Here is a 25,915-nt window from a genome sequence, read left to right on the forward strand (position 1 = left end):
GTATAAAAATTATGTCAAGGAAATATTCTTTCCTGGATAACTAAATCAGGAATACATGTAGAATTTTCTTAAATTAACCTTTTTGGGCACCTATAAGATGATAATGTGGAATTTCTTACTTGGCTTACTAATAGTGATGTCTATCTGTCTGTCTATTTATCTATCTATCCATCCATCCTAATATTGAATAGCTTGCATCCTTAGAATGGCTCTTACCTTTTTATTCCTAATTTATTACTGGATTCTGTTTATTAATATTTTATTTATTTTGCATCAACATAAGTGAGATTGGTCCATAGTTTTTATGTATGTGAGTCTTTTGGGAGCCCATGCATTTCCAAAATTGTTTTATGAAGTCCTTAACTACTGAATGACTGAAGATGTACTAATATTAGGAGAGGGTTTCAATGAATGCCAACCATTCCTTCCATGCTTCCTTGCTGCATTTGATGGTTTTTGAGAGATTTTATATACTTTGCAGTCTGTGCAAATAAACATTATTAATTTTAAATGTGGAGATAATAGCAGAGTGTTTATCCCAAGTTGACCATTTAAATTAGCCTGTAGTGGAATTTACTAGGAAATGATAAACAATGGCCATTCTGTGATTTCACATTTTCTTAAAAATAAAATGATAAAAGCAATTAAGTATTACTTTGTATTAAGTAATTAATGCAGAAATAAAATGCGTGATAACAGATCCTCCATTCTATCTATCCACGTACCCTGTGTCTCCCTCTACTTTCAACAATTGAAGTTTCCCCTGATATTATGTCATATTATGTCCATATTTTTTTGTAATGTGCTTATGTTGCTATTTATTTATTTATTTAAAAATGCTTTAAATTTTTTTCTTGTAGATACTTTTATTTTATTTATTCATTTTTATGTGATGCTAAGGATTGAACCCAGTGCCTTGCATGTGCTAGGTGAGCACTCTTCCTATGAGCCACAACCTCAGCTGTTGCTATTTATTTTTAAATTAATAAAATTTATATTTCTGAGCAATATGAAGTTTTGGAAAAATTTAATGTGAAATACAGGAGGCTACAATTTCCTCTATTATTAAAATCTTGCACTGGTATGTCATATTTGTCACAATTATAAGCCAATATTTATTCAGTAATCTTAGCTGAAGTCCATAGTTTACATAAGGGTTCAGTGTTTGTGTTGTATATTCTGTGGTTTTTGATAAAGGTATAATGATATGTATTTGCCATTACAATATCATACAAAACAGTTTCACTGCCCTAAAATCTGTTGGGATCCATGTATTCCTTCCTTCCTCTATCCCCTAGAAATGCTGGCAACCATTGTTCATTTTACTGTTTCCAAAGTTTTGTTATTTTTTGAGTGTCATATAGTTGTTAGCCACTGGTGCTTTACATAGCAATGTTCATTTAAGATTCATCCATGTCTTTTGTGGTTTGAGAGTTCATTTCTTTTTATTGATGAATAACATTCCATTCTATGGATGTACCAGAATTTGTTTATCTATTCACTTATTGAAGGACATCTTGGTTACTTCCAAGTTTTAGCAATTATGAATAAAGCCTCTATAAACATTACTGTGAAGATTTTTCCATAAACATAAGTTTCAGTTCATTTGAGTAAATACCAAAGAGTGCAATTGCTGGATCATATGGTAAGAATATGTTTAGTTTTGCAAAAAACTGCAAACTGTCTTCCAAAATGGCTGTTCCATTTTGCATTCTTACCAGCAGCAAATGAGAGTTTTATTGTTTTATGTCTTTACCAGCATTTGGTGTACCCAGTATTTTTGATTTTGGCCATGCTAACAGATGTGTAGTAGTATCTGATTGTCATTTGAATTTGTAATTCCTTAATGAAATAAGTGAAATAAGCCAGGCACAGAAAGACAAACACCACACCTTCTTTCATGTGTGGAAGCTAAAAGAAGTGGATCTGAATGTAGTGTAGTGAATTCTAGAGGCAAGGAATTGGGGGAGGAGAGATAAGGGAAGATGGATTATAGGTATTGAAACAGACATAAGTTTGCCACCTGTATATCTTCTTTGATGAGGTATATTTTTAGGTGTTTTGTCTATTTATTAAAGGTTGAGTTGTTTATTTTCTTGTAAAAAAGTGTTGAATTTTTTGTTTATTATGAATAAAAGTCAAATATGTCTTTTTCAACTATTTTTCTTAGTCCATGGCATGCCTTTTCATTCTTTTGACAGTGTCTTTCCATGGAACAGATGTTTTTTAGTTTGAATGAAGTCAAGCTTTTCAATCATTTCTTTCATGTATTGTGCTTTTGATGCTGTATTTAAAAAGTCATTGATATACCCATGTTCACTGGGATTTTCTGTTATGTTATCTTCTAGAAGTTTTATAGTTTCACATTTAGTTTCATGATCTATTTTAAGTTTTTAAATTTACATTTTAATATTTCATGAACACATTGTGCATATTTGTGGGGTAGAGTATGATATTTCAACATATACATGACATGTCTTGATTAAATCAGGGTAATTAGAATTTCTTTCTCTTTGTCATTTCTTTATATTTGGAATTTTCAAGCTCCCCTCTTCCAGTTCTTCACTAAATATATAATAGGTTTTTGTAAACTATAATCATCTCACTGTAATTTAGACTACCAAAACTTAATCTTTCTGTCTAGCTGTATTTCAATACCCATTATCCAATTTCCTTTTACCCTCATCCACTTCCTATTCCCTAGGAACCACTATTCTACATTCAGATTGACTTATTTTAGATTCCAATATGAGAGACAACGTGCAGTACTTGTTTTTCTGTGTCTGTCTCATTTCATTTAACATAATGTCCTCCAATTCCATATATTTTTTTGCACAAATGAGAAGATTTCATTCTTCTTCATGGCTGAATAATGTGCCATTTTATTTAAATTTTCTTTATCCATTCATCTATCAATAACCACCAAAGTTGATTCCATATCTATGCTATTGTGAATAGTGCCACAGTAAACATGGGAATGCAGGTATCTATGTGTGGAAGGTAGTAACTTGACTCCTATCTCTCACTCTGTATATAAATCAATTTAAAATGGATCAAAGACCTAAGTGTAAGACCTGAAACTATGAAACGGCTAAAAGGACACATTAGGGAAAACACTTCTCCAGACAGTGCCAAAATTCAAATGGAAATAATTTTTTGAATATGACCTAAAAAGCCCAAGGAAACAAAAGCAAAAGAGACTAATATCTAACTTAAAAGCTTCATGGTAAAGAAAACTCTCAATAGAATGAAGGACAACCTACAGAATGGGAGAATATATTTGCCAACTCTTCATCTAACAAAGGATTAATATCCACATATATAAGGAACTAAAAACCTTAACACCACCAACAAGAAGTAATCCATACGCATGGCCCTGGATTGGATCCCTGGCACCAAAAAAAAGTAATACAATTAAAAATGGGCAAAAGTTCTGAATAAATATTTCTCAAAAGAATAAATAGAAGGCAAGTGAAAACTACAAGATACCATCTCATCCCACTTAGAATCATTAATATCAAAAAGACAAGTGCTGGTGAGGAATCTATACATGGTTGATGAGAATGTAAATTTGAATGACCATTATGAGGAACAGGATGGAGTCCCCCCACCAAACTAAATATAGATCTACCATATGATCCTGCTATCTCACTTCTGGGTATATATCCAAAGGAAATATTTTGAATTGATTTTTGTGAAGGGTGGAAGGTCTATGTATAAATTCATTTTTTTCTTTTTTTTTAACATGTGATATCCTATTGCTTCAGGATAATATTTGCCCCACTGTATTGCCTTTGCTTGTTTGTATTGAGGCCATTTTTAAATTAAACTAATTGTTGATGTATTATTTTGTTATTTTTTTCTGTTTGTACATTCAGATTTTCATTCCTCTGTTTCCCTTTACTTGCATTTATGTCTGTTACTTGAATGCTTTCAAAACATTTCATTTTGATGTATCTGTAATTTTTAAATTTCAATTGACATGTAATAATTCTATATATTTATAATGTAATTGTATTAATCCAATGTCATTTTTTGATACATGTGTATATTATGTAATAATTAAATAGGGTATTTGTATATATTTCACCTTAACCATATAATTTTTTTGTGATGAGAACATTCAAAATTCTCTTGTTTAGTTATTGTGAAATACATGATGCATTATTGTTAACTCTAGTCACCCCACTGTGTAATAAAATGATAGAACTTATTCAGGCTATCTAACACTAACATTTTATCCATTAACCAGCCTCTCCCCTTTTACCCTTCCAATCCTCTGGTAACCAATATTTTACTCTTAACTTCTAGGAGATTAATTTTTTTTTTAGATTCCACATGAGTGAGATCATTTGATATTTCTTTGCTGGGTTTATTTCACTTAACATAATGTCCATCCCTCATTTATGTTGTATTTCATTTACAATGTTGAGGTATATTCCTACTACCCCTAGTTTTTCTAGTATTTTGAAAAAGAAAGGGTGCTGTATTTTTGTCAAATGAATCTCCATACTGATTTATATAATGGCTGTAATGATTTATATAACCATGAACAATGTATAAAAGTTCCCCTCTCTTCATATTCTTGTCAGCATTCATTATTATTTGTCTTTTTCATAATAGCCATTCTAACTAATATGAGATCTCATTGTGGTTTTGATTTCTATTTCCCTGGTGATTAATGATATCAACCATTTTTGTTATATCCATTGGCCATATTTATGTATTGTTTAAAATACTGTTTATTCAGGTATTTAACTCATTTTAAATTGGATTATTTTATTTATTTATTTTTTGCTACTGGGTTCCTTTTATATTCTGGATATTAATCCCTTGTCAGATGTATTGTTTGCAAATATTTTCCCATTCTGTAGGTTGTTTCTTCACCCTTTTGATTGTTTCCTTTGCACTGCAGAAGCTTTTTAGTTTGGAATAATTTCATTTGTCCATTTGTGCTTTTAGTGACTCTAATTTTTGAGATTTTCTTTTTCTCTAAAAAATTATTGACCATATCAATGTCGTGTAGCATTTCCTCTGTTTTTTTCTCTAGTAGTCTCATAGTTTTGGGCCTTATGTTTAAGTCTTTAATTCATTCTGAGTTGATTTTTATGTATTGTGAGAGATAGGGCTCTAGTTTCATTCTTCTGCATGTGGGTATCCAATTTATCCAGCACCATTTAGTGAAGAGAATATCCTTTCCTCATTGTGTGTTCTTGATACCTTTGTAAAAACCAGTTGGTTACAAATGTGTGGATTTATTTCTGGACTTTTTCTTCTGTTCCATTGGTCTGCATATCTGTTTTTATGCTGGTATCATGCTGTTTTGCTTTTTAAAGTTGTTGCTCTAAAAAGAGTAAAGCTAGCTGGGTGTGGTAGCAGAAGACTGAAATCCCAGCAACTCGGGAGGCTGAAGTAGGGTTAGGGTTAGGGTTAGGGTTAGGATTGAAAGTTTGAGGTCAGACTCAGCGACTTAATGGGGCCCTAAGCAATTTAGTGAGACCCTATCTCAAAATAAAAAAACAAAAATATTTAGGGATGAACTGCAGTGGTAGCACACCCCTGGGTTAAAATAAATAAATAAATAAATAAATAAAAGTATAAAGCTGGAGGCATCACAATTATTATTATTATTTTTTAAATGTCTCCATGTTTTATTTTTTTTAAAGAGAGAGTGAGAGAGGGGGAGACAGAGAGAGAGAGAGAATTTTTAATATTTATTTTTTCATTCTCGGAGGACACAACATCTTTGTTGGTATGTGGTGCGGAGGATCGAACCTGGGCCGCACGCATGCCAGGCGAGCGCGCTACCGCTTGAGCCACATCCCCAGCCCCGCATCACAATTATTGATTTCAAAACATATCAGAACCAAAATGGCATGGTAATCAGATACATAGATCAATGGAATAGAATGGAGAATCTAGAAATAAATCCATGCACCTACAGTCAACTGATTCTCAACAATGTTATCAAAAACATACGCTAGAAAAAGGTTGGCCTCTTTAACAAAGAGTGCTTGGAAAACTGGATCTCCCCATTTAGAAGATTGAAACTTGACCTCTATCTCTCACCCTATACAAAAATAAACTTAAAATGAATCAAATACTTTAATGGAAGACTTGAAACTCTGTAACTACTAGAAGCAAACAGGGGAAACACCTCAAGATATTGGTATTGCAATGATTTTCTGACTAGGACTCCAAGAACACAGGAAACAAAAGCAAATATTAACAAATGGGATTACATTCAACTAAAAAGCTTCTGTACAACAAAGGAAACAATTAACAGAATGAAGAGACAGCCTATAGAATTAAAGTAAAATTTTGTTAGTTACTCTTCTGAAAGAGGGTTAATATCCAGGATATGTAAAGAACTCAAACTTAACCACAAAAATACAAGTGTTCCAATTAAAAGATGAACAAATAATCTGAATAGACACTTCTCAGAAGAAGTACAAATGGCCAATAAATACATGAAAATGCTCAATATCTAGCTATCAAGGAAATAAAATACTATAGTAAGATACCATCTCATCCCAGTTTGAATGGCTATTTTAAAAATAATAATAACAAATGTTGGTGAGGATATGGAGAAGAAAGAGCTCTTATACACATTTGGTGTGAATGTAAATTAGTACAACCATTATGGTGGAGACAGATTGTTACTACTGTGAGTTTGTAAATCTATGCTAATTGGCATTTTGGAGCTTCTTCAGTGTATATTCAAGAGATATAATAGGCAAAAAGCAAATCCAGGAAACTGTCTGCCATGACATCCCTTGAGATTTGAGATTCCTTAGACAGTCTACCAACTTTCCTCCAAGTAACAGAGTCTTACATTTGCTTTATGTATTATTTGCAGGGTTTATAATTATAGTTAGTTGGCAGACTAAAGAGAAGTGCATCTATTCTATCTGGTCTGGAAATAGAAGTGCCCATATATTTTTAATTTTTTTAGTTGTTAATAGACTATTTATTTATACATGGTGCTGAGAATCAAACCCAGTGCCTCACACATGCCAGGCAAGTATGCTACCGTGAATCACAACCCTAGCCCCGAATTGTCCGTATTTTAATTGGGTTGTTTGTGCTTTTCTTATTCTTTGAACAATTCATTGGTTTTTAGTATATTCCCAAAGTATGTAACCATCATCCCTATCTAAATACTGAACATTTTCATCATCCTAGACATAAACCCTATACCCATTAACAGTCTATTTTCCCCTAGTAACCACTAGTTTGGTTTCTATATCTGTGGATTTCCCTATTATTGACATTTAATATACACATCATATAGTGTCATATAACTCATGAACTTTTGTGTCTGCCTTCTTCTTATTTGCATGAAGTTTTCCAGGTTCATCCACATTGCAGCATGTATTTCATTCCTTTTTTAATGTCTGAATGATATTCCACTGTATGTATATACCACATTTTGTTTATCCACTCATCAGTCAAAAACATTTGGCTCTTTTCTCTGCCCTCTGCTCTCCTCCTCTTCTTTTTCTCCTCTCTCTTCTCTCTTCCCTCTTCCTCTCTGCTCTCTCTCTCTTTCTTTGCCCTCCTCCTCTCCTCTCTCTGCTCTCTGCCTCTCCTTCGGGCAGCCCCCCTCCCCCCACCAAAAAAAATCTTTTTGTTGAATCTCCATCTCGGGTTCCTTCTAGTGGCAAATGCATGGAGACTACAGGGTTCACGAAAGTACAACAGAGGATCCAAAATCTGAGTATGACTCAGTGAAGAAAAAAAATATCTAAATTGTATCTAGATTGCTATTATATCAACTAAAAGTTTCCTCGAGCACAAATCCTTTGTGTTTTATATATTCCATGCACAATTTTATATATTCCATGCACATTTAATTTTTTTCCTTTTGGTACTGGGAATTCAACCCAGGGTCATTTTACCACTTAGTTATATCCACAGTCCTTTTTATATTTTGTTTTGAGACAGGGTCTTGCTAAGTTGCTGAGGCTGGTCCCCAACTTGTGATCCTTCTGCTTCAGCTTCCCAAGTCACTGGGAGTACAGGCATACGCTACCATGCCTGGCTTTAATTTTTTTTTTCCTTTTGCAGTACTGGGAATTGAACCCAGGGCCTTGTGCATGCTGAGCAAGCACTTTACCATTGAGCCACACTCCCAGCCCCACATTCTTTAAGGTGTATTTGAATCATAAACATTTAATTAAATTAATAAAATAATTTTTTTGCAATGTGGTCTTGCTATGTTATCTTGGCTGGTCTCGACCTTGCTGTCTTCCTGCCTCAGCCTCTGAGTAGCTGGGATTAAAGTTGTATGCCATTGTGCCTGGCAAGAATCACAAATATTTTAAGATACGATGAAGTCTGATCAATTTACATCTTTATTAGTCATTTTTGCCTTTGGTGTCTTAGGTAAAAAAACATTACCTAATTCAAGGTCATGAAGATTTTTTCCAATGTTTTCAAGGAGTTTTAGTTTTGCATTTAAGTCTTTGATCCATATTGACTTAATTTTTGTATATGATGTGAGAGATACAACTTCATTCTTTGTGTATGGATATCCAATGGCCCCAACACAATTTGTTAGATCACCACTCTTTCCAATTGTATTGTCTTGGAACCCTTGTTGAAAATCAATTGATCATAAATATATCAGTTAATTTCTGAACACACACTTTTATTTTTCTGCAGTACTAGGGATTGAACTCAGGGGCGCTCTGTCACTGAGCTACATCACCAGCCCATTTTTATTTTGAGTCTCACTAAATTGCTGAGGCTAACCTTGAATTGTGACCTCTTGCCTCAGCCTCTTGAGTCACTAGGATTTATAGGCATGTGCCACTGTACCCAGAATTAGACTCACAAATTTTTATTTATTTATATTTTTTAGTTTTCCCCACATTTTTCATTGGTGCATTTGTACATACTGATGGGATTTATGGTTACATATTTGTACATGCATGCAATACATAACATAACGATATAATTTGGCCAATATCACTCTGGACTCACATTTTTATTCCATTGATCTATATGCATATTATGTCTGTAACACACTGTCTTAATTATTGTAGAAGTTTAATAAAGTTTTAAAATTGGGAAGTATCATTTCCCTAACATTGATCTTCTTTTTCAAAGTTATTTTGCTTATATTAGGTTCCTTTTATTTCCATGTGAGTTTTAGAGTCAGCTTGTAAATCCCCCCCCAAAAAAAAACATGTAGTAGGGATTTTTTATATGCATTTCAGTGAATCTGTAGATTAGTTTTGGGAATATGCTTCTAATTTTGATTTATCAATTTTAGACTTTACGATAAATAAGAGCTTGTATATTCCACTCATTCATAATTTCTAGTTCTCCCATTCCTCCAAAAAAGTTGTATTTTGAATTTTCATTGAGTCAATAACTTGCATTCTTATAAGCATGTAAATAATGTTTACTGCTGAGTTAGATAAGTATAGCATGACTATTCTTTTATTGTAGAGCTTTTCATTTTCCCGTCATTTATAATTATCTGTTTTTTTTCCATTTACCTAGCTAATTTCTGTGTGCCTATTTTAAAATTTTACCCTAAATGCTCCCAAATCTATGCCAAATGTCTATCTATATACTCAAACACATCAGTTACATTTTCATTAGAGCCCACTCCCAGAACTATTTTCTTGCTCCATTTTGACCAGTTGTTCACAGTTATTCTGGAAATTCTCTTCATTTTACTTCTTTATTGGGCTCTCCTTTTTCCCTCCTGCATCCAGTTTCTTCCTCTTTTTTTGTTTATGCCTTTAATTTCATGGAGTACATGCTTCAGTATCTTCATGAGAAGGAGAATACGGTAGGTGGAAGAATGACCCTCCAAAGTTGTCCATGTGCTAATCCCAGGAACCTGTAAATATTTTACCTTACATTGTAAAGGGACTTTGTAGATCTAGTGATTAAGTTAAGCATTTTAAGATGGGGAGATAATCCTGGATTATCCATGTGGACACAGTGTACTTACAGTGATTATACAAGGGAGATTCAGGAGGTCAGAGAGGAGAGAAGATCCTATATTCCTGGCTTTGAAGATGGAAGAAGAGGACGTAAGTTGCAGAATGTAGGAAGTCTCTATAAGCTAGAAAAGCAAGGAAACAGATTCTCTTCTAGAAGCACCAGAAGGAACACAGCCCTGATGAACTTTCATAGACTTCTGACTTCTAGAACTGAAAGATAATAAATTTGTGTTGTTTTAAGCCATGAAGTTTCTAGCTATTTGTTACATCAGCAATAGAAAAGTAATTAAGGGTCATGGGGTGGTGGTGCACTCTTGTAATCCTATCAATTTGGGAGGCTGAGGCAGGAGAAGTTGCCTTCTGAGTTGATAGAATGCTCCTTGGTTCAATCCCTAGTCCTACCAAATAAATGAATGAATAAACAAACAAATGAATAAATATTTAAAATAAAATTAATTAAGGGGACATGGAAATAAATTCTTAAAGTTTTTATCTGAAGTAAATATTTTCTACACTCTCATTTGATTGATACTTTGAATTCTAGATTGGTAATTAAGTTTCCTTTAGAGTTGTGACAATATTGCTCCATCATCTTGCTTCCATTGTTGTTTTGAAGAAGTGGATGGCATCCTGATTTATAATATTTCTTATATGACCTGATGCTTTTACCATCTTCTCTTTACCCCTGTTGTTCAAAAATAGCATGATGACATACCTCAATTCAATTGTTTTAACATTAATTGTTTTGGAATCTTGGCCTGTCAATCTGGAAACCCATGTCTTCCATTTCTCTTCTTCTTCTTCTTCTTCTTCTTCTTCTTCTTCTTCTTCTTCTTCTTCTTCTTATATTATTATTATTATTATTATTATTATTATTATTATTATTATGCTGGAGATTGAACCTAGGGCTTTGTGCATGCAAGGCAAGAACTCTACCAACTGAGCTATCTCCTCAGCCCTCATTTATTGCTTTTAAAAGTGTATTTTGATCCAGTTTCATAAGTTCAATGTCTTTTCTTATCTCTATGAAGATATTTGTTAATGTCTTGGAACATTTTCTTCTGCTCTCTGAACTAACTCTGTTTCCTTTGTTTTTTTTTTTCTAGTTATCTGTATTAGTCTGTCTCTCATTTCAGGAGAGCTGTAACATGCCATTATTGCAGGAATATGCACTGAAAAGCTGAGTAAAAACTTTTGTGTTGATGAATGGAATTGCTAACTATTGGGTCTTTACAAAGGTTGCTATGTTGGCAAGACAACTTTTGCACTAAGGAAGTATTCAAATCTTTGTATACAGAGGTCTTTTCTCTGAGGTCTTTAATTTTACCATATAAAAATCCTCTGGATTCCTACATGAAGGATTTAAACCAGATGCAAGCATTCTGGAAAGAGGCCAATGGAAGGAGGCTTTGATTCCACTGTTCCAGATGCTGATTTTTATTTTATCTCTGTTTGCAGCTCTGTGTCTCCACTGTGCTTGATGTCTCCATGTCTAAAACCTATCAGCTTCCATTCCTTCTGAGAATAAACCTCATGAGTGTTATGGAGTGGGGGAACAATAGTCATTAATTTGTAAAGTAGGAGGAGAAATTGGATGTTTAATTGCTATGTATACAGACTTTTAACCATTTCCTCTGTTTTTAGTCCTGCATCACACTTTCACCTTCCAAAGTGCTTTGTACCTCCAATTTCTAAATCTTTCCCAGTTCTATGGTGGAGATGATGGTTTGTTTCTTGGAGGAATTCAAACTATTGCTGCTTCTCCTCTTTCAGGTAAATTTCTGCCTATCCATCTGCTTCTCATTTTTCCCAAATTAGCTGACATATCTCATCTACTACTTTATTTCCTCCCATACTCTTTGCTCTATTAGGTTTTTATGATTTTGTTCATTTAGTAGGTTTAGGGATTGTGACAAAGATGCATGTGGATTGATATTTAACCATAGTTCAAAACCTAAATGTAATATAAATATGACATTGTGATTGAGAAAATATTCTGTAGATATATTTAGGCTGAGGTCATATCAATGAATGGAAATGGGAATGAAAATTATATACTTTATTCCTCAGTAATAGATGGGGAGGGTAAAAAGGAAAGAAAGTTAAGGGGTTAGGAAAAATTATTTTTCTTCAGGCTTTGATCATGGCAATGGCCAAGGTGACAAGAGAATTAAACCAGGAGCAAAAAGGTTGCTTCGAAAACCCAGCAAATTGCCACTGTAAACTCTGAACAGGTCATACTGGAGGTAGAAACAGAGAGCATCAGCCAAGTTGGCTAAGGGAGAGCCATGGATCACTGCAGAGAGGTCCATGAAGACAGAAAGATAAATGGACATCCTGGTCTCTGCTGCTCCAAACAGTGCGCAGGAAAAAAAGGGAATTCTTCAGTTGTTTATGATTATGGCAATAACTCATATATTTGAAGAGTTAGAGTGGGTCCAGTATGCTAACAGGGTCATACCTAGATGCTCCTTTTACACTCCATCACAGGAACAATCTGCTAGGTAAATTCCTCATTATTATTTACTAACTCCTCACCCTCATACCTGGATGGTGGCCCTAGGTAACGAGGAAAGATGTGCCAGGTCAAATAATCTGCACTCCAAATGGAATTTTCCAGTTGAAAGACTAACTTGAATATGTGGTGGGCCTTTCAAGAACCCCTTAGGAACCAGTTTCAAAGGGAAACAAAGAAATGAGGATAAGGTGAAAATTGCCTGGCCTTTTTATAAATGAACTCCATGCTCTAGAGAGTAGAAGAAATTCCTGAAATCTGTTGATAATATAGAGCCCACAAAGCAAAGAGAACCAGATGAATAGCAAATAACTATATAAAGGTACAATAAGAAGTAATAAAAGTAAAGGATGTTCCAACTTTTCTGATCCTTCTTTGAAGAAGTAGCTAGTTTCTTAAACTGTGACTATTTTGAGCACTAATACTCATTATAAACATTTTTATTGAGAGTAAATATTTCTAAAGTGTGTGTTCTTAGTCTTTCTCTGCTTACAAGCAAGGAGATAGATCTTCTAAATGTAACAGCCCTAACACTGAGCTTGGGCCATTTACAAAAGCACTGGAAACTTATTGGGTTAAAAATTAGTGTTCACAGGCTTCAAAGTATCTAAATTAATCCTATGGTTGAGAAGTCACTTCTTAAGCAAACAAACTGGGAACACATTTCCATTGCTAATATTATTTAAGAAACTTTTTTGAAACTTTTTGAAATATGTATGCTTGACCTAAAAGGGTTCTATAGATTGAAAGTTACAAAGATATGAACACTATCAATTCTGCTATAATGCACGAATACCAAAGTTGAATGAGCCTGTGACAGTTTAAGTAAAGTATTACTAAAAATATGGTTGTGGGCCAGTGTTGTGGCTCAGTGGTAGAGCACTTGCCTAGCATGCATGAGGCACTGGGTTTGATCCCTGGCACCACATAAAAATACACAAATAAAATAAACATATTTTGTCCATCTACAACTTAAAGAATATTAAAAAAAATGTTTTAAAAATATGGTTGTGATATTTTATATTTTTTATCATACATTTTTCTTTCAGAAAGATCTGGCTTTTCTGATACCAGAGTTAGCAATGTGCCAACAAGTTGTGTAATCTTCATATTTCAGTCACAAAATTTCTTTTGAAGAAAGATATGACCTTGTTGTACTGAAGTTCATAATACTTCAATAGCAGATAAAAGGGAAAAATCCTTAAGTGATAACATGCTCAGAGCTGAAGCTTTTAACAGTTCTTTTCCAAGGTCCTGAGTTTTTTCCTCCGATGTGAGCCAATTCTAAATCTTAAGTAAAGGTTACCATTTCTGCACTGATAAGTGGGCTATGCAGTCCCAATTTATTTGTTAACAGCTCTATATTGAGTGATTCTTAAAGATTTACATTTACACATTGACAATGGAAAATTTCCTACTAGAGACCTTTTTTTACATTTATTTTTCAGTTGTAGGTGGACACAATATCTTTATTTTATTTATTTTTATGTGGTGCTGAGGATCGAACCCAGGGCTAGGCAAACGCTCTACCACTGAGCCACAACCCCAGCTCTCCCCCCCCAAGACCTTTTCTTTAGATGAGACAAAAACATGTATGGAAAAATTTCCTAGGTGCACAAGTTTTGGTGGTTGGCTTTAATTCAGGAGAAGTGACTATATGTTTCACTCTCTAGTGAAAAAATACGTTTTTAATAATAGTAATTGAACCCAAAGGCACTCTATCACTGAGTTACGTCCCCATTCCTTTTTTTTTTTTTTTTTTTTTTTTTGAGACAGGCTCAGTAAGTTGGTGTGGCTGGCCCAGAACCTGAGATCCACCTGCCTCAGCCTTCCAAGTCATTAGGATTACAGGCATGTACCACCATACTCAACATGAACAAATAATTTCTGCATTTATATCTCCACCATAAAATTGGTAATACAGTCATAACATATATAGTTTCATGCAAAAATGTGTGTATGTACACCAAACCTGGAATAACTGAGATTCTCTATAATAGTAAGTTTCTCAATTTTCCATTTGTTTTTATATGGAAAAAAATCAGCTTCATTATATGCCAAAAATATGTGATAACTACTTGGAATGTTGTCAGGGGTGACCTGGATTTATTAAGGATGTGAGGTCTTACCTGTAATGTGCTATAAGCCAATTGCATTCTTGTTATTTTGTGAGTTGGTTTACATGAAGCACAGTCAACATTGTGAAAATTACAAGACCATATAGAAATTGATCTCCATGAGACTAGTGGGTGGGTTTTTAAATTGTTGTCATTTGGAACATTTTCATCACAATTCATGATAATGTATTTTCTGAGATTTATGATAGACTTTGATGGCTCTAAAATAGAATGACGTACAGCCATGCAAATCAAAAAAGAAGCAATGCCGTATAGGAAGTCGAAATTCATTGCTCAAACTGTCTGCAACAAATAAATGAATAGCAGCACCAGCAATGAAAACACTTGAAGAAAAAAAGAAACAGGTTGAAATAGGCTCAAAGGGGAAAAGCCAAGACTGTTTTGGCACGTGGGAATGAAAAGCTGGAGGAAAGTTTTAGTCAAAACATCACAAGCTAGTGTTTGCTTAGCTGCTCCTTTTCATTAGCTTGCATTAGGTGCATAGGGACTCTGTATCGACACTGGGTGCCCTATGCCCTCAGAATTCCCTGAGGATCCATGGGGAGGAGATTAAATTTTTTTTTTCCAGACAGCCAGTTCTATGTGCAGATGGTGTGGTCATAAAGGATCATCCATATTTGTATGTCTTGAAGCTTATTTTGTTAAGAAGCAAAAAAGAAATGGATATTTCTGAAGCTCAGAACACCAAAGTAAATTAAACACATGGTTTGATATGTCAATATGCATATATATGTATATATCCATATACATATATGTTTGAGTTAATGAAAGGATCTAAACAAAAGAGCATTAAAGAGGGTAACAAATGAAAATGAAAAGAATAAATTATTTGAAGTTTTCATAATAGAACTAGGCCAGAAAGGACTTGAAGTAAAACTGGAAACACCAACATGAACTTGCTCTCTTATAAAGCTTTCATTTTGTCACTTAAATTATTTAAACTGCATCTCCCTACCTGCAGTAGTCATGTGGAAAATGTTAAATACCCCAAGCCCTCATATCTTGTATTTTTTCCCAAAAAATAGAATCAGGGTTCTTTGGGTGGTAGACAAAAGAAAGCAAAATGTTACCTAGAACATCTTGTTGTCATAAAGCAAAGATGCTTTCATATATGGGTGTGAAACATTAAAGAAAAAGGCAAATTTTAAAACTACATATTATTTAACTCAATAATTCTTTTTTCATTCTTTTTATTGATTCTTTTTAGTAATACATGACAGTATAATACATTTGAACATAATTACAAAAGCATGGAATACAATTGGTTTCAATTTTGTCCCCAGTACCTCTTCTTCCCCTCCCTTCTTCCCACCTCCTGCTGTCTTCCCTCTACTCTACTGATGTTTCTTAATATTTACCAATAGTTTTTTAAAATTATTTTTTGTAGATCTACACTGTGGTGAGATCCACTGAGGTATATACATATATGTACATAGGAAAGTTATGTCAGATTCATTTCACTGTCTTTTTTATTTCTTTTTTTATTGGTTGTTCAAAACATTACAAAGCTCTTGACATATCATATTTCATACATTAGATTGAAGTGGGTTATGAACTCCCATTTTTACCCCGTATACAGATTGCAGAAACACATCGGTTACACATCCACATTTTTACATTTCACTGTCTTTAATATGAACAGTTGACCTAATAATTCTACTTACAGAAATTTATTTCATGAATACTCTCTAAATATGTACAAAAGGCAAAAAAATCCCTGCAGCAATTTTTGAGTAAAGAATGTTGGAAACAACTCCAATGTCCATGAATTCAGCACTGGCTAAATAAATTGTGGTATATATTCATGTGTTGCTTAAGATGGGGATATGTTTGGGAAAATGTGTTATTGGACAATTTAATTATTCTGCAAGCATCATAGAGTGTATGTACACAAACCTAAGTGATATAAGTCCATTTCCTGATGTGTCCACTTAATGCAATCAAGAGACACATGATGTATGAAGCTGCCATCGGCATAACACAGCATACCAGTCTATGGTCAACTTTTTTTTTTTTTTTACAGTGCTGGGGATTGAACACAGGAATTGTGCATAAAAAGCACATGTTCTACCACTGTGATACAACCCCAGCCCTAAACATTTTTATAAGTAAACAGAGTACACTCTAGAATAATGATAAAATGTATAGTAAATACATAAAACATGTAAACAGTCATTTATCATCATCATCAAGTATTATGAATTAAACATAATTGTATGCTCTTTTTTATATGACTGGAAACATAGTATGTTTGTTTACACCAGCATCACCACAAACACATGAGTAATGTTATTGCACCATGACATTATAATGACTATGATATTACTAGATAACAAGAAATTTTCCAATTTTGTTATAATTATATGGGATCACCATCATAAATACAGTCCATCATTAGGTGGCACATAATTATATTCATACATTGGAATACTATAAAGCTATCAAGGAATATTTAAAACTTCTATGAACATAGAATGAAAAATCTTCAAAATATTCTGTTAAATTAAAAAAGCAAAATGCAAAGCCAGGCATGTTGGAACATGCTTATTTTTCCCAACTATTGGGGAACTGAGCCAGGAGGATCACAAGTCTGAGGCCTGTGTGAGCAACTTAGCAAGACCTTGTCTCAAAAATAAAATAAAAAGGGGTGGGTGTGTAGCTTAGTGATAGAGCACTTTCCTAGCATGTGTCAAGCACTGGGTTCAATCCTCAGTATTGAAAAAAAGTAAAATGCATATCAGTCTGTATAGAATGTTGCCATCTCCATGAGAGTGGCGGTATATAAGCTTGCATGTACCCATATCTCTGAAAGAATGCACAAGAAATTGGCAATAGTGGTTTCCTCCAAGGAAAGGAATTGGGTAGCTGGGGGATTGGAGAGTGAATTCCTTTTTGTGCTGTTCGACATTTTTATTGCTATGTACATATAGTGCTTTTTAAAGATAAAATTAAATCAAGGATTTTTCATATGTCAAATACACTAATCCTCATGTATTTTCCAATAGTCAAGCAGTAGCAATGTGAATATTAAGTGGATCTGTTTTTGTTTTTTTGTTCATTCATTGTGAATCCAGGGCCTCACATGCTAGGCAAGCACTCTACCACTGAGCTACATGCCCAGCAACAGTTTGAAAATTAAAATAAATTATTTTAGTAAAAAAATGTGAAATATATATAAATATCCTTGAGTGTCCCTCAATAACTTAGCAATTTTTGAGACCTCGTCTCAAAATTAAAAATTAACAGGGCTGAGGATGTCACTGAGTGGTAAAGCACCCTTGGATTTAATCACCAATACCAAAAAAAGTCATGGATTTATGATATCAGCAAAGCAACTAAAGTCCTTTTTTTTTTATTGGTTGTTCACAACATTACAAAGCTCTTGACATATCATCAACTAAAGTCCTTTAAAAATGATTATTTGGGCTGGGGATGTGGCTCAAGCGGTAATGCGCTCACCTGGCATGCTCGGGGCCCAGGGTTCGATCCTCAGAACCACATAAAATAAAGATGTTGTGTCCACCAAAAACTGAAAAATAAATATTAAAAAATCCTCTCTCTTTTTTCTCTCTCTGTCTTTAAAAAAATGATTATTCATTGATAAGACCTCAGCCTAAATATATCTACAGAATATTTTCTCAGTCACAATTTCATATTTATATTACATTTAGGTTTTTAACTATGTTAAATATCAATCCACATGCATCTTTGACACAATCTCTAAACCTACTAAATGAACAAAATCATATAAACCTAATAGAGCAAAGAGTATGGAGGAAATAAAGCAGTAGATGAGATGTATCAGCTAATTTGGGGTTCCTTTTTTAAATTTTTTTTTTTTAGTTGTAGATGGGCACAGTACCTTTATTTTGTTTATTTTTATGTGATGTGGGGATCAAACCCAGTGCTTGATGCATGCTTGGCAAGTGCTCTACCACTGAGCCACAACCCCAGCCTTTAAGTTTAGTTTTAATGTTTCTCAAAGAACCATCATTTGGATTCATCGATTTTTCTCTGCTTTTCTTTCTATTTCATTGAATTCTGCTTTATCTTAATTATTCATTATTTCTTTTATACTGCTTACTCTGAATTTAATGTTCTGTCTATATTCTTAAATTCTTAATTATCTAAATTGTTAAACAAAGTGAGCCTACTGATTTAGTAATATTTTCTAATATGTGTATTTAGTACTATAACTTAAGTGTTGCTTCAAATGTTGCCCACAAATTTTCATTCAGTTCAAAAAATTTTCTAATTTTTCTTTGGATTGTTCTATGATATGTGCATTACTTTTAAGTGTATATTTTGTTTCAAAACATGTAAAGTAGTTTCCAGCAACTTTCCGTTGTTCAATAGAGAATATACTTTGCATGGCTTAAATCCTTTTGAATTTCTTGACAATATTTTTTTTTTATACAAACTGGAACAAGACCTATCTTGGTAAGTGTTTTGTGTGAATTTTAGAAGAATATCATTCTTCTGTCATTGGGTAAAGGGTTCCATAAAGGTCAAATTGGTCAATAGTACAGTTATATCTTTGCTAATTAGCTACTTAGTTATCAATTATTGTGAGTTATTGAAATTTTTGATTATAATTGGGTGTTGTATTTTTCCTAGTAGTTCTATCAGTTTTTATGTCATGTATTTTAAGCTCTGTCATTAGGTTCATAAGCATTTGGGATTGTTATGTCCTCTTGATTAACTGATCCCTTTATTGTTTGGAAACAACCTTTTAAAAAATTCTTGGTTATAGACCTTTTAAACCTACTTTTTATCTTATTAATATAGGTTTATTTTTGACTGATATTAGCATGTCCTATCTTTTATATCCTTTTACTTGTAACCTAATTGTCATATTTATTTTTGCTTTTGTTTTTATTAATTTTTGCAGAGCTGGGGATTGAAGTCAGAGCCTCATGCATGCAAGCAATCTACCACTGAGATACATTCCCAGCCTCCAAGTATTTTGTGGTGCCAGGTATTGAACCAAGGGCATCACATATATAGTGGTATAACATGGAACAGCATCCTCAGCCAATTTTTATATTTAAAGTGAGTTTCCTGTAGGTATTATATAGTTGAGTCTTGTTTTTTGCGCAATTTGATAATTTCTGCCTGATTGCACTAGAAATATTTACCCCATTTCTACTTAATAGGTTTGAGTCTCTCATATTGCTATTCACTTCCCTTTGGTCTACTCTATTGGTTTATCATTTTTTCCTTTGTTTTCTCCATCCTTTAAGATTAACAAAATATTTTCATGATTTCATTTATAAAATTCATTTATTCATTGTCTATAACTCCTTGTTTTGTTATTTTAATTGTTTCTTAAGGGTATATAGTGTTATTCTTTGAATTATCAGGCTTCTTCAAAGTGTATTGTGCTTAAACTCACCAATTAAGAGACACAGGCTAGTAGAATGGATCACAAAACATGACCCAACAATATGCTGCCTACAGGAGACGCATTTGATAGGAAAAGACATACATAGACTGAAGGTGAAAGGTTGGGAAAAATCATATCACTCATATGGACTTTGGAAACAAGCAGGAGTGTCCATACTCATATCAAATAAAATAGATTTCAAGTCAAAGTTAATCAAAAGGGATAAAGAGGGACACTACATACTGCTCAAGGGAACCATACACCAACAAGACATAACAATCATAAATATATATGCCCCAAACAATGGTGCAGCTATGTTCATCAAACAAACTCTTCTCAAGTTCAAGAGTGTAATAGACCACCATACAATAATCATGGGAGACTTCAACACACCTCTCTCACCACTGGACAGATCTTCCAAACAAAAGTTGAATAAGGAAACTATAGAACTCAATAACACAATTAACAACCTAGACTTAATTGACATATATAGAATATACCACCCAACATCAAGCAGTTACACTTTTTTCTCAGCAGCACATGGATCCTTCTCAAAAATAGATCATATATTATGTCACAGGGCAACTCTTAGACAATATAAAGGAGTAGAGATAATACCATGCATCTTATCTGACCATAATGGAATAAAACTGAAAATCAACGATAAAAGAAGGAAGGAAAAATCATGCATCACTTGGAAAATGAACAACAGGTTACTGAATGATCAATGGGTTATAGAAGACATCAAGGAGGAAATTAAAAAATTCTTAGAGATAAATGAAAACACAGACACAACATATCGGAATCTATGGGACACATTGAAAGCAGTTCTAAGAGGAAAATTCATTGCATGGAGTTCATTCCTTAAAAAAAGAAAAAACCAACAAATAAATGATCTCATACTTCATCTCAAAATCCTAGAAAAAGAAGAGCAAAATAACAGCAAAAGAAGTAGAAGGCAAGAAACAATTAAAATTAGAGCTGAAATTAATGAAATCGAAACAAAAGAAACAATTGAAAAAATTGATAAAACTAAAAGTTGGTTCTTTGTAAAAATAAATAAGATCGACAGACCCTTAGCCATGCTAACAAAGAGAAGAAGAGAGAGAACTCAAATTACTAGCATACAGGATGAAAAAGGCAATATCACAACAGACACTTCAGAAATACAGAAGATAATCAGAAATTATTTTGAATCCTTATACTCCAATAAAATAGAAGATAGTGAAGGCATCGATAAATTTCTTAAGTCATATGATCTGCCCAGATTGAGACAGGAGGATATAGACAACCTAAACAAACCAGTATCAATTGAGGAAATAGAAGAAACCATCAAAAGATTACCAACCAAGAAAAGCCCAGGACCAGATGGGTATACAGCAGAGTTTTACAAAACCTTTAAAGAGGAACTAATACCAATACTTTTCAAGCTATTTCAGGAAATAGAAAAAGAGGGAGAACTTCCAAATTCATTCTACGAGGCCAACATCACACTGATTCCTAAACCAGACAAAGATACTTCAAAGAAAGAAAACTACAGACCTATATCTCTAATGAACCTAGACGCAAAAATCCTCAATAAAATTCTGGCGAATCGAATACAAAATCATATCAAAAAAATTGTACACCATTATCAAGTAGGATTCATCCCTGGGATGCAAGGCTGGTTCAATATACGGAAATCAATAAATGTTATCCACCACATCAATAGACTTAAAAATAAGAACCATATGATCATCTCGATAGATGCAGAAAAAGCATTCGACAAAGTACAGCATCCCTTTTTGTTCAAAACTCTAGAAAAACTAGGGATAACAGGAACATACCTCAACACTGTAAAAGCAATCTACACTAAGCCCCAGGCTAGCATCATTCTGAATGGAGAAAAGTTGAAGGCATTCCCTCTAAAATCTGGAACAAGATAGGGATGCCCTCTCTCACCACTTCTGTTCAACATAGTTCTCGAAACACTGGCCAGAGCAATTAGACAGACGAAAGAAATTAAAGGCATAAAAATAGGAAAAGAAGAACTTAAATTATCACTATTTGCAGATGACATGATTCTATACCTAGCAGACCCAAAAGGGTCTACAAAGAAACTATTAGAGCTAATAAATGAATTCAGCAAAGTGGCAGGATATAAAATCAACACGCATAAATCAAAGGCATTCCTGTATATCAGCGACAAACCCTCTGAAACAGAAATGAGGACAACTACTCCATTCACAATATCCTCAAAAACAATAAAATACTTGGGAATCAACCTAACAAAAGAGGTAAAAGACTTATACAATGAAAACTACAGAACCCTAAAGAGAGAAATTGAAGAAGATCTTAGAAGATGGAAAAATATACCCTGTTCATGGATAGGCAGAACTAACATCATCAAAATGGCGATATTACCAAAAGTTCTCTATAGGTTTAATGCAATGCCAATCAAAATCCCAATGGCATTTCTTGTAGAAATAGAGAAAGCAATCATGAAATTGATATGGAAAAATAAAAGACCCAGAATAGCAAAAACAATGGTAAGCAGGAAGTGTGAATCAGGTGGTATAGCGATACCAGACTTCAAACTATACTACAGAGCAATCGTAACAAAAACAGCATGGTATTGGTACCAAAACAGGCGGGTGGACCAATGGTACAGAATAGAGGACACAGAGACTAATCCACAAAGTTACAACTTTCTTATATTTGATAAAGGGGCTAAAAGCATGCAATGGAGGAAGGATAGCATCTTCAACAAATGGTGCTGGGAAAACTGGAAATCCATATGCAACAAAATGAAACTGAATCCCTTTCTCTCGCCATGCACAAAAGTTAACTCAAAATGGATCAAGGAGCTTGATATCAAACCAGAGACAAGGCATCTGGTAGAAGAAAAAGTTGGCTACGACCTACACACTGTGGGGTCAGGCTCCAAATTCCTCAATAGGACACCCATAGCACAAGAATTAATATCTAGAATCAACAAATGGGACTTGCTCAAACTAAAAAGTTTTTTCTCAGTAAAAGAAACAATAAGAGAGGTAAATAGGGAGCCTACATCATGGGAACAAATCTTTACTCCTCACACTTCAGATAGAGCCCTAATATCCAGAGTATATAAAGAACTCAAAAAATTAGACAATAAGATAACAAATAACCCAATTAACAAATGGGCCAAGGACCTAAACAGACACTTCTCAGAGGAGGACATACAATCAATCAACAAGTACATGAAAAAATGCTCACCATCGCTAGCAGTCAGAGAAATGCAAATCAAAACCACCCTAAGATATCATCTCACTCCAGGAAGATTGGCAGCCATTATGAAGTCAAACAACAACAAGTGCTGGCGAGGATGTGGGGAAAAGGGTACACTTGTACATTGTTGGTGGGACTGCAAATTGGTGCAACCAATTTGGAAAGCAGTATGGAGATTTCTTGGAAAGCTGGGAATGGTACCACCATTTGATCCAGCTATTCCCCTTCTGGGTCTATTCCCTAAAGACCTAAAAACAGCATGCTACAGGGACACTGCTACATCGATGTTCATAGCAGTACAATTCACAATAGCAAGACTGTGGAAGCAACCTAGATGCCCTTCAATAGATGAATGGATAAAAAAAATGTGGCATTTATACACAATGGAGTATTACTCTGCATTAAGAAATGACAAAATTATAGAATTTGGAGGGAAATGGATGGCATTAGAGCAGATTATGTTAAGTGAAGCTAGCCAATCCCTAAAAATCAAATGCCAAATGTCTTCTTTGATATAAGGAGAGTAACTAAGAACAGAGTAGGGAAGAAGAGCATGAGAAGATGAATAACATTAAACAGGGATGAGAGGTGAGAGGGACAGGGAGAGAGAAGGGAAATTGCTTGGAAATGGAAGGAGACCCTTAGGGTTATACAAAATTACATACAAGAGGAAGTGAGGGGAAAGGGAAAAATAATACAAGGGGGAGAAATGAATTACAGTAGAGGGGGTAGAGAGAGAAGAGGGGAGGGGAGGGGAGGGGAGGGGGGATAGTAGAGGATAGGAAAGGCAGCTGAATACAACAGACATGAGTATGTCAATATGTAAATCAATGTAAGTGTAACTGATGTGACTCTGCAATCTGTATACGGGGTAAAAATGGGAGTTCATAATCCACTTGAATCAAAGTGTGAAATATGATATATCAAGAACTATGTAATGTTTTGAACAACCAATAAAAAACAAAAACAAAAAAAACAAAGTGTATTGTAACACTTTAAATATAGTTATAGAGACCCTACAATAGAATATTACCATTTCTATCCTCCCAGCCTTTGTCCTATTGTTGTCATCCATTTTATTTTATATATACTTACCCATTTGATAACCATTTCTGGGGTGTACATTCTTTGGTGTCAGTACAGATTTTCTGCCTCAGCCTCCCATTTCCTTTTTGCCTTAAGGTTGCCCATTAATATTTCTTATAGTCCAGGTATACTACAGATAAATCTTTCAATTTTATAATTCTAAAAATGTCTTGTCATGTGCAGTGGTACACACCTGTATTCCCAGGGGCTTGGGAGGCTGAGGTAGGAGAATCACAAGTACAAGGCCAGCCTCATATTGGCTTTTTTCATTCATTCAGTAATATGCATTTACATTTTCTTTGTGTCTTCATGGTTTGAAAACTCAATTGTTTTAGTGATGAATCATATTTTATCCATTACCTTATTGACAGACATCTTGATTGATCTCAAATTTTGGCAATTATGTATAAGATTGCTTTAAATGTTTGTACTTAAGTTTTTCCATGGACATAAGTTTTCAAGTCATTTGGTTATGTACCAAAAAGTGCAATCGCTGAATCATATGGTAAAAATATGTATAGTTTCAGAAGAAACTGCAAAACTATTCTCCAGTGTGTCTATATCATTTTATATTCCTACCTGCAGTGAAATAAGTGACTTGTTGCTACACATCCTTGCTAGGATGTGGTGGTTGTTTCATGGTTTGGGTTTTGGGCATTCTAATAGGTGCGTAGTCATCTCATGCAGTTTAAATTTGCAATTCCCTAATGACATACGAGCACCTTTTAATATGCTTATTTTCCATCTGTGTCTTCTTTGATGAGGTGTATGGTCAGGATGTTTTTGCTCCTTTTTAGCAGGGTTATCAGTTTTCTTATTGTTGAGTATTAAAAATTCCTTGTGGATTTTGAATAACAGTCTTTTATCTTTTGTGTTTTTAAATTTTTTTGTTGTAGATGGACACAATACCTTTATTTATTTATTATGTGGTGCTGAGGATTGAACCCAGTGCCTCACACATGCTAGGCAAGTGCTCTACCCTGAGCTACAACCTTATCTTTTGTATTTTTGAAACATATTTTCTTCCAGTTTGTGGCTTGACTTTTCATTTTCTTGATAGCATCTTGCATAGACTAGAGGCTTTAATTTCAATGAGGTTCAGATTGTCAGTTATTTACTCAGTGTAACATGCCTTTGGTGTTATATCTAAAAAGTTATTGCCATACCCAAGATCACTTATATGTTCTCCTATTTTGTCTTCTAGAAATTTTATACCTTTGCATTTTACATTTATGGTTGTGACCCATTTAACTTTTTTTTTGGTGAAGGGTGTAAGGTTTGTGTCTAGATTTTTTTTTTTTTGCATAAGAATGTTCAGTTCTTTTATCATCATTTGTTGAAAAGACATTGTTTGCCTCAGTGTATCGCCCTTGCTAATTTGTCAAAGGCAAGTTGATAATATGTTGGTCTGTCTCTGGGTTCTCTATTTTCTTCCACTGATATTTTTGTGTATTTATTCATCATTAACACATTATCTTGATTACTGGAGCTTTATAGTAATTTTTAAAGTCTGGCAGCGTAAGTGCTCTGATTTTGTTCTCCTTCCATATTGAATTGACTGTTCTGGGTTTTTGAC

The 25,915-nt window shown here is 34.0% G+C and overlaps 1 long non-coding RNA gene across 1 annotated transcript in view; it reads left to right on the forward strand.

Annotated features, from left to right (window-relative positions):
- Window positions 1-14,249: 14,249 nt before the first annotated feature.
- The window catches only part of LOC308638829, a 90,342-nt gene continuing 78,676 nt past the window's right edge, over window positions 14,250-25,915 (forward strand). The window contains exons 1-2 of the long non-coding RNA XR_014019932.1: window positions 14,250-14,331; window positions 19,510-19,670. This is a non-coding gene — a long non-coding RNA (uncharacterized lncRNA). The remainder of the gene's footprint in view (window positions 14,332-19,509; window positions 19,671-25,915) is intronic.

Source organism: Spermophilus citellus, assembly GCF_964194105.1.
Source record: "Spermophilus citellus genome assembly, chromosome: X".
Classification (NCBI taxonomy): Eukaryota; Metazoa; Chordata; class Mammalia; order Rodentia; family Sciuridae; genus Spermophilus; species Spermophilus citellus.